The following is an 8,764-nucleotide window of genomic DNA, read 5'->3' as shown; positions in this document are numbered from 1 at the left end:
ACAGTCCAGGGAGAGTGTTCCATTCAGATAGGGTGGCACAGAGGCAAGCAGATAGATGGCGTTAGGGAGCAGAGAAACATGTAGGTGAGGTTATCATCATTGGTGGAGCCGAGGGCCCAGGGAGAAATGTTGGAAGAGACAGAAGTCCTAATAGGAGTAAAAGTACTGAATACTTATTTTAGTTAGTGAAGTCAGCAGATAGGACTCTGAATACACACAGAACAGATCCTATTGAATAAGAAGGTGTTATATTTATATAGTCACCTTTCAGTGTAGAACCACCCTTTAAACCATGAGAGTTCTGTTTGCTAATATTAGGAGGAGAAGGTCAGCACTGCAAAATAAGGGCTTGACCCGGCAGCACTTACTCACGTGAGAGAGCGTGACTCATGAACAATACAACAGACTTTGGTGTGACTGTGTTTGAAGAAGGGTTGTAGAATTGGGCTCCTAGCAATTACAATAAAGATTGCACCAGACTGAAGCGAATGATTTATGATTCCCCATTTTAGTATAAAGCGTTTGGAAAGAAGCCAAGATGCTAATTGGCTTGATAAAAAAACCAAACAAACCCCAGACCCAACACAGATGGCTTCTTTGTCTCAATTATTTTTCATTTTGTTGCCTGCTTCCCTGTGTCACCACTTAATTAGTGCCTAGACCTTTGCAGGAGAGCTTGTTATTTATTTATTTATTTTAAAAAAGATTAGTTACACATGCAATAGTAATACCGAAGCCCTGCTCCTTCGGTGAGCTCCAGGCACATTGGGCTTATATGGTGAGGATGGATGGTTCAGTGGTCAGGGCACTAGCCTGAGATTTAGGAGACCTGGGCTCAGGCCCCTGCTGCAGCTTCCCTGTCCCTGTGTGACCTTGGGTGAGTTATTTAGTGTCTTTGTTCCTCAGTTCCTCATGTGAACAATTGAAATACTAGTACTACTCTAAGGCAAAGAGGTGTTCTGAAGATAAATACATTAAAGATTGTGAGGCGCTCAGATACTACAATGATGGGGGCCCTATGAATACCTAGATAAATAGCCCCTTGCATGCATAACTAGTTATACCCACAGAGCTCACTGCAGGATTGGGGCCCCAAACTGCACCTCATTCAGTCTCAGACTAGGACGATGAACAAGTGTCACTCAGACAGCTTCACCCTCCAATCAGATTTGCGGTTTGTTTCATTTAGAGTCAATGGGCCAGATTCTGCTCTGGTACACCTGTGTAATCCTCTCCCACTGAAATCCATGGGAATGTCTTGTGTAGCAGAGAGCAGAATTTAGTCCAATCAATCTAATTTATGTTAGTTAAAATGAGTAGCTCTAGGAGCTCATGCAGGTGGTGGGCCTGCTGCTCCCTTGAGGATTATGGAGTTTAAAGGGTCAGAGCTTCCTCTGAGCGCCTAGTACTCAGTTGATGACATTAGCAGATTAATGTTTGTTTGCATTTTCCCAACAAAATGGATGTGAGATAAGAAACAGAACCCTTAGCACAGCTTCTGAACCAATTAGTCAGTATTACAACAAGTCACTCAACAGATTAGGATGCCTATAGTAGTGTCCATGTGTCTGGAGGTTTACTCAGCTCTTAAAACTATCCAGTTTCCAGTTTAACATGCCTGGGATTAATCAGCAGCAAACTATTCTATTTGCAGCACCATTTAATAAAATAATAATATGTGAAATTGTTTGTCTGTGTAATGAACTATGGGCGAGGTCCTCAGTTGTTGTAAACAGACTTAGCTGCTTGATAAAAGCTGAGGATCTGTCCCTACCTCTCTAGTTCTGACTAAATTTGGTGAGTGGCGTTTCATTTGAAGTACATTTTCTGTCATTATGCACACCTAAATAGATATTCTCATTTTCAGAGCTACCGAGCAACTGCAAATCCCATAGATTTTCATTTAGGTGCCTAATATGGAGCTAAAGCCAAGATTTTCAAAATTGATTGGTGATTTTAGGTGCCTCCGTTTTTGGGCTTGGGGTTGAATTTCACCCAGAATGCTATTGAGGGGTTCAAGAGGAGAAAAGAAAGAGAGCACTTTCAAAGATGGGTAGCTAAAATTTTGGCACATCTCAAAAGAAATCAAAAGTATGTTCACATGCACTGCACCTAATTATCGATTAAATAATAGTAATCCCTCCCCGGTCAGTTATATTTACATCAAACAATTACATTCTATTCTTTTTACTAAATGTCCTATAGTTACAAATAGTCATTTATGGCCACTTAGCAGCCAGACTGAATATTTACAGCATAATTAACCAAAAACAGTCTTGAATAATGTTTTGTTTACAGCTAAAGTAATAAACTGAGTGCACCTGGGGATTGAAAAGTCTAATTAAAAGGAACAAATGGAGAAACAACTCAATGTTGGCTATCTGGGTGCATGCTGTTGTTATACAGAGCTCCTGTAGGCAGAGATTTATATTAGTGGTAATTCAATCACAGTTCTATTTGGACTCAGTGGGTGCAATTCTCATTTACACTAAGGCCCCTTTACACCAAGAGGCTTTAAAGTGGCACATCTGCTGCCATAGGCAAATAAAGGGGTCTTAGTGTAAATGAGAATCAGGCCAAATAAGAATAGGACTGAACAAAAAATACTATAAGTAAGAGCTTTCGTTATTTTAAATGCTCAATATTTTAAAAGTGGCTTATTTTCACTGCTACCTGATCAATCCAAATGAATCTCATCCAGATGCTTCATGCCTACATATCAACTGCTAAAGTCCAAACCTTGGTCAAAGTTCCCCTGAGATCTGTGTTTTGCTACAGCATTCTGTCAGTGACGTGCAGTATTGCCAACCTCAGACATTCAACAATCCAGAATTAGGCCTCCCCAAAATCAGGAGATTGGCTTACAAAAATCAAGAGATTTAAAAATAATACATTTGGGGTTCTTTTTATTTGCCTTCTGGTTTCTGAGCCCATAGACAGCATGTTTTCAAGCTTTTCACTGCAGCCTGGAGGGTTGGACCCATTTTTTAAAAATGAAACCTGAGACCTTCTTGTAGTCACATGACTCCAAAAGCTGAAGCTTTCTACACCAAATATCGTGAGGTTCATGAGAAAATGGCAAGAGTTGGCTACGGTAGATCTATGAGACAAGCAGGTTGGCGTTATCAGTTTGCCTTGTAGCTGAAGATCCCGATTCTGCTCCCCTTGAAATCTATGAGAGTTTTGCCACTGACTGCAACAGGAGCAGGATCAGACCTAAAGTGACATTAAAGTCAGGTCTACACTGGGAAAATATACCTGGTTACAGAATATGTTAACTAACATGATAAACACAATCTAGCCACTAGCAGCCCAGGGTAGATGAAAAAATGTGCCTTTTTTAAAATAGTTACCTCCACATGATTGTAAACTGCTCTTAACAATCAGGTAGACCCAGTTTAACTCCTTTGCAATCATTTTAGCTGGCCATGTTGCAACGTGGTTCTTAGTTGTGAAAGTGTGTCTACAGAACATTAAGGGGGTTTTCTAACTATGTCAAGCTAACTTTGAGTGTGTCTTTACTGAAAGAAAGCTGTGTTTTTAACTCAGGTTAGCCAACTTTTTTATAACTAACTTGGGTTAAAATAGCAGCGAAGACATGGCCAATCAGCTTTTAACACGGGTTAGCAGCTCAGGGTAAAGCCTATGGGGAGCCTGGAGTTGAACGCAAGCAGCTAACCTGAGTTAAAAGTCAAGCTCACATGTCTTCAACGCTATTGTAACCCAAGTTAGCTAACCTGAATTCAGCACAAACATCCCTTTTTGGAAGCACTTTTCTTGATTGTCTAGACATAGCCAGTGTGAACAAGGTCCCTCAGGATTATCCATGATCAGCTAACACATTTTTAAACGTTACTTGCCCGTCTACATTAGATTTTGTTTTGTTTAACTAACCATGTTGGTTAAAACGTATTAGTCAACATATGTGTAACATGATACATTTGTCTATGTAAACATGGCCTAAGAGACAGGTTGCACCAACCCTACTTCAGAGCAGTTTATTTTCACACCAGACTCAAATTATAGTGGGGCCCATTCATTTCTGGTGTAATTTTGTTTAAATTGACGAAGTCACATCAAGGGTAGATATGACTATAGAATTGTTGTCTTCCTAGACATAAGGGCTGTGGACAAATCTGAGTTACAGCCAACATGAGTTAATGAAACACAGATCATGCCAATATAACTTGCTAGTCTTTTTCAATGCAGTAACAAACTGGGTGGGTAACTAGACTGTGATGGACACAGTTTGTCTGGATTTCAGCAAGGCCTCTCAGACAGTACCATTCTGGAAATTCAGAGAGGCTGGAGATGTATTTTCTGAGTTATAATACAATAAAAGCAGACAAAAACCAGTTGACAGCTAGGAAACAACTAGCTCTTATCAATGGTGTGACTGTTCTGTACAGGATGAGGGAGCAGGGTTGGTTTGGCATGGATATGAAAAGGGATCAGTCCTGCAAGAGTATCATTCAACATATTCATTAGAGACCTAGTGTAAATTCAACAGTATTTGCTGATGATATAAAGATGGGAGATATAGCAAGTAAAGAAGAAAGTAGAACAAAAATAGACATCTAACCAGGCAACTGGGAGATCTTGTTGGACTAGTGTGAGATGAGATATAGTGTGCAGAAGCATAAGAATAATACACATGGAGAGAATGTTACCTAGAAAATAATCATGTCAAAAGAGATTTATGGGTAATTATAATAAACTGACTATAAATTCTTAATGTAATTCTGTTGCAAAAGGCCAGTTCACTCCTGGGATATGTATATACTGCAGATAAATTTCTTAAAGGACAAGAAAGGTTATATTATCCCTTTTTTACTTTAACAGTAAGAATCATGAGTATGGTTTTAGTCTCTGTACTTCAGAAAGGAGGTGGAAAAGACAGGGAAAGTTAAAAGTTAATCAAAATAAACTAGGAGATCTATCATGTAATTTGCCCTCTGAGGAAGTCACAAAATCTGGATCCTGATCTAGATTTCAGGGGCATTTGGATCTGGTTATTTTATTGTTGTTATGGTTGTTTTATTCAAGGATCTTTTGCAAAATTCTTGTCTGTATCTGGGATCAGATTCCAAACACCTCAACACTGCAGAAGTGGGGCTTTGGTTCAGGGCCACTTATGAATAAGAGCAGCTTGTTAGAAGGTATTTCCATCACAGGTGTCTATCTGTGGGAGCTTTGTTTGTTCTCAGTGTTGAAGTGATAAAAAGGTTGGTTAACAGAGCAGGATTTTATGGGAAATGTCACTCACAGAGATTAGCAAATTGTATTTGTTAGGGCTGTGCTAAAATCTTTTTTTATTTTTATTTTTTGCTTTCTCTAAGTAGCTATGCTTTAGGGATCAGTGCTATGAAAAATCACCAGACTCAATGCTTTTAAACTCATTTATGTTTGGAGCAATCCATAAGAACTGATGGTGCGAAAAGCCCATAGCACCAGGTTTAAATGTGTTTTGGCATAACTTCACAGCCAGCAGCCTATTCTAATAGCTTCATTATACAAATTAAGTGTGGGATTTATCACAGACAACATGAATTGATATATTATCTATGACAGGGAGAGAGGTGGGAAGAGAGATCAGTTTTTAAAACTTGATTTTAAAAAAATTTATCTTATCAAGAAAGTCACATTGCTTTATATCTCCATACCACAGAGAGAGAAAGGGAAAAGAGTAGAGGACAGAGTAGATGTAACTGCTTTATGATTTTCGGTGCAACACTTGAATCTTCATTTTTTGCAGTCGTACTCATTTTGTCTGGTTTTGGAAGTTCGGGTTGGGATTTTCAAAAGCAGCTTGATACCTCATGTGTTTCAAGGATCCTTCCAAATCAATATATGCAAATGGCTAAGCCATTTTTGTATCCGCTCCCTAGCCTTACTGTGTATAGTGTTACTGCATGGTAACAAGTTTTGAGTACAATGAGGCACTGGATGGTTCAGATTATAAGTAATAGGTTGCAAAGCTTTTCACCTCAAAATCATTGGTGAGATTCCATCAAGCAATCTTGGGTGACAGAGAAGGTTTGGGACTCTTTAGACCTGAATTTTCATGAAGTACTTAAGTTTCTACATTAAATTTTCTAAAAGCAGAGGCACCCTAGGCCAGGAACTGAACCCAAGACATCTAAAATCTAAAAGTGTAAATGTTTTCTGGTTAAGCTAACGGATCAACTCTATAGGCTCAAACAAAGAAATGGATTCATACATTTCTGCACAACGAACTATACAGTCTAGCCATTAGACAGGGACAAAGAATCACATTGTGAGAGGGTTGGTTACACTTAAAATTTCTGTTCCATAGGCTGTAGAATTCTTCCGCCTGACAGGAGTCTGTTTTAACCCTGCAGAACAAACTTCCTCATTGCCCTCTGTCTTGTGTGCAATCAGTTGCAATTTCTCCCCTCCAAATATACATATCTCAGAAGTGAATTGGTCTCTTGCAACAGAATAACACTAAACATTTATGGTCAGTTTGTTATAATTACCCATAAATCTCTTTTGACATGATTTTCCAGATAACATTCTCCCTATGTTAGAAGCAGAGTTCTGTTTGTCACTCATTGTCTATGCCCTGATGCTAATAGTAAAGATAAAAGGTGTAGTGGAACCATCTCCTTCTAGAGCTACTAGCATCTTCTTTGTAGTACTCCAAATAGGAAGAATTAAGCAGAGATTCAGACTCAGTCATAGCTATGTATTGCATTCCCTCCTACCAGCTGGGACCAGTGCTTATTGCTATTCTTCCTATGTTTTTGCTTTAATCATAAGACCTTTAGGAAAGCACCTATGCTCTCTCCAGGTTTTTATACTGTGTCCAGTCACATGGTATGTGAATACACCATGGTGATAGGATATCCATTGTGTCATTCATCAAGACACTATAATAAAAGGCTCTTAATTGACTTGGGCTGTAGTTTCCAAAGGGGTACAGAGGAGTTAGATGGCCCAATTCTCACTGGCTTTCAATGGGAGTAGGGCATCAAACTTCCTTAAGCTCCTTTCAAAATTCAAGCCTTAGAGAACAGCAAGTTTCAAGAAATCCTTATGAAAGAGAAGATAATGTGGCATCTAAATTAAGAAGCAGTACATTTTATTATCCTCAGGGCTTGCACATGGAATAATGGTGCCATTGCCCACAAGACATTTCTGAATGTTATTTCCCTTTGGTGCACAAGGACTGTTACGCACTGAACTCCCTACTAACAGCAGGAGTTGTATGCCCAAAAACCTCCACGTGCTACAATGAAAGCTTGGCCCTTACAATGGAATTCTGATGAAATTATTACACAGTGCATGTTCATTAACACCCAAAAAGGAGCTTATGATTCATGTTAGTGCGGTGATTATCAAGACAGTTAATAATTAAGCCAATGAGAGACGATGTGCATGGGGTGTGGTGTTTTGTTTAATGCTGCCAAGTGGTTGCAGTGACGTACTAAGCCAGGACCAGACATGCTTTAATCAACTCCCTCTGTATTACCTGGCAAACAAACTCTCATGCTGGGGTAGGAAAAGCCATACAAGGCCTGAGGCGCTACACTGTAGAGTCTACAGGGCAAGGAGCTCTCTGCTTCCATCTCTTGGTGAACAGGGGAAGAACGGCCACAGAGCTGATTCCTCTGCAGAGGTGATTTAGCCAGAACTCCAGATAGATAGAAGTTCCAGACTGGAAGGAGCTGTCTTTCCCCATTGATTAATGAAAAGGGCTACAGAGAGAACTTCATTTGCACAAGCTTTTTACCCAGAATTCCTCCAGTGACATTTTGGGAGTTACCATTACTGTACACAAACTCAGAATTGGTTGTTTAGTGGAACTGAACTGAGAGTGCCGGGAAAGGGTTCTTATCTTACGCCAAGGTCTCTGCTCAGGGGCTGTATATGCTACTGGTTCCCTTCCACTGAGAATCCTGCACTGTTGGGAGGATTCAACAACAAGGTGGCTCCTTGGCAGGGTGCAATACAGAGAGGGCTCTTTCAGGAGTACTAGAACAATGAGTATAGTGGAGGTGCTGAAAGCCATTGAACCAAACTGTAAATCCTGTATATGATGGAAACCACTTCAAATCCTGCACCCCTAGTTCTAGCCTCTATGTGCTTTTTGGTGAAGATGCAGAGGGCAGCAGCAGAGCTGAGTGAACTTCAGTGAGGGCACCCCGCTTCCTCAGCCACTAAATAAAGCTGAAATTGTTATAGCTGGGTTAGATGGTGGAACCTCAGGGCAGGATCTGGCAGCACTTCCATCAGGGACTAGAGACAGGCCTACCCTATCCACTGACTCCAAACAGTAAGTGGGGTTTGACAGATGGGGAAGAGGGAAGTGATGTGGTAAAAAGACATTTGTCTGTTGGATGTTCACTCCAGCAGGTGGGGAACTATTAGAGGATTACTGCCAAAGTTACCCCATGGAAATGTTTTATTGATCATTCACATAGGTATACTGGTGCTGTGTTTTCCCAAGTTGATGCTGTGTTCCCTTTTCTCCTAATAAAGTTTTCCTTGTTTCAGACACAGACTCAGTACTTGTGAGTGGGGGAAGTTTTGCTAATTAAGGGTGCCCAGGGAAGGTATTTAGGGATACCAGAAATTCTAGGTGGGAGCTTGAGCCAGTGACATTTGTCAGTTTTAAGAGGGACCCCTGGCCATTTGAATCTGGCCCTTTCTGTGGTTGACAACATCTGGCAGAAAGGTTACAAGTGGAAGCTCTTATGGATGATGTTTTGTGGTGGTAAAGCATCAGATGCTTTACCCT

The sequence above is a fragment of the Emydura macquarii genome, unplaced genomic scaffold, assembly GCF_026122565.2.
Source record: "Emydura macquarii macquarii isolate MOO-44397 ecotype Brisbane River unplaced genomic scaffold, CSIRO-AGI_Emac_v2 contig_3517, whole genome shotgun sequence".
In the NCBI taxonomy this organism is placed as follows: domain Eukaryota; kingdom Metazoa; phylum Chordata; order Testudines; family Chelidae; genus Emydura; species Emydura macquarii.
This window is presented reverse-complemented; position numbering follows the sequence as displayed.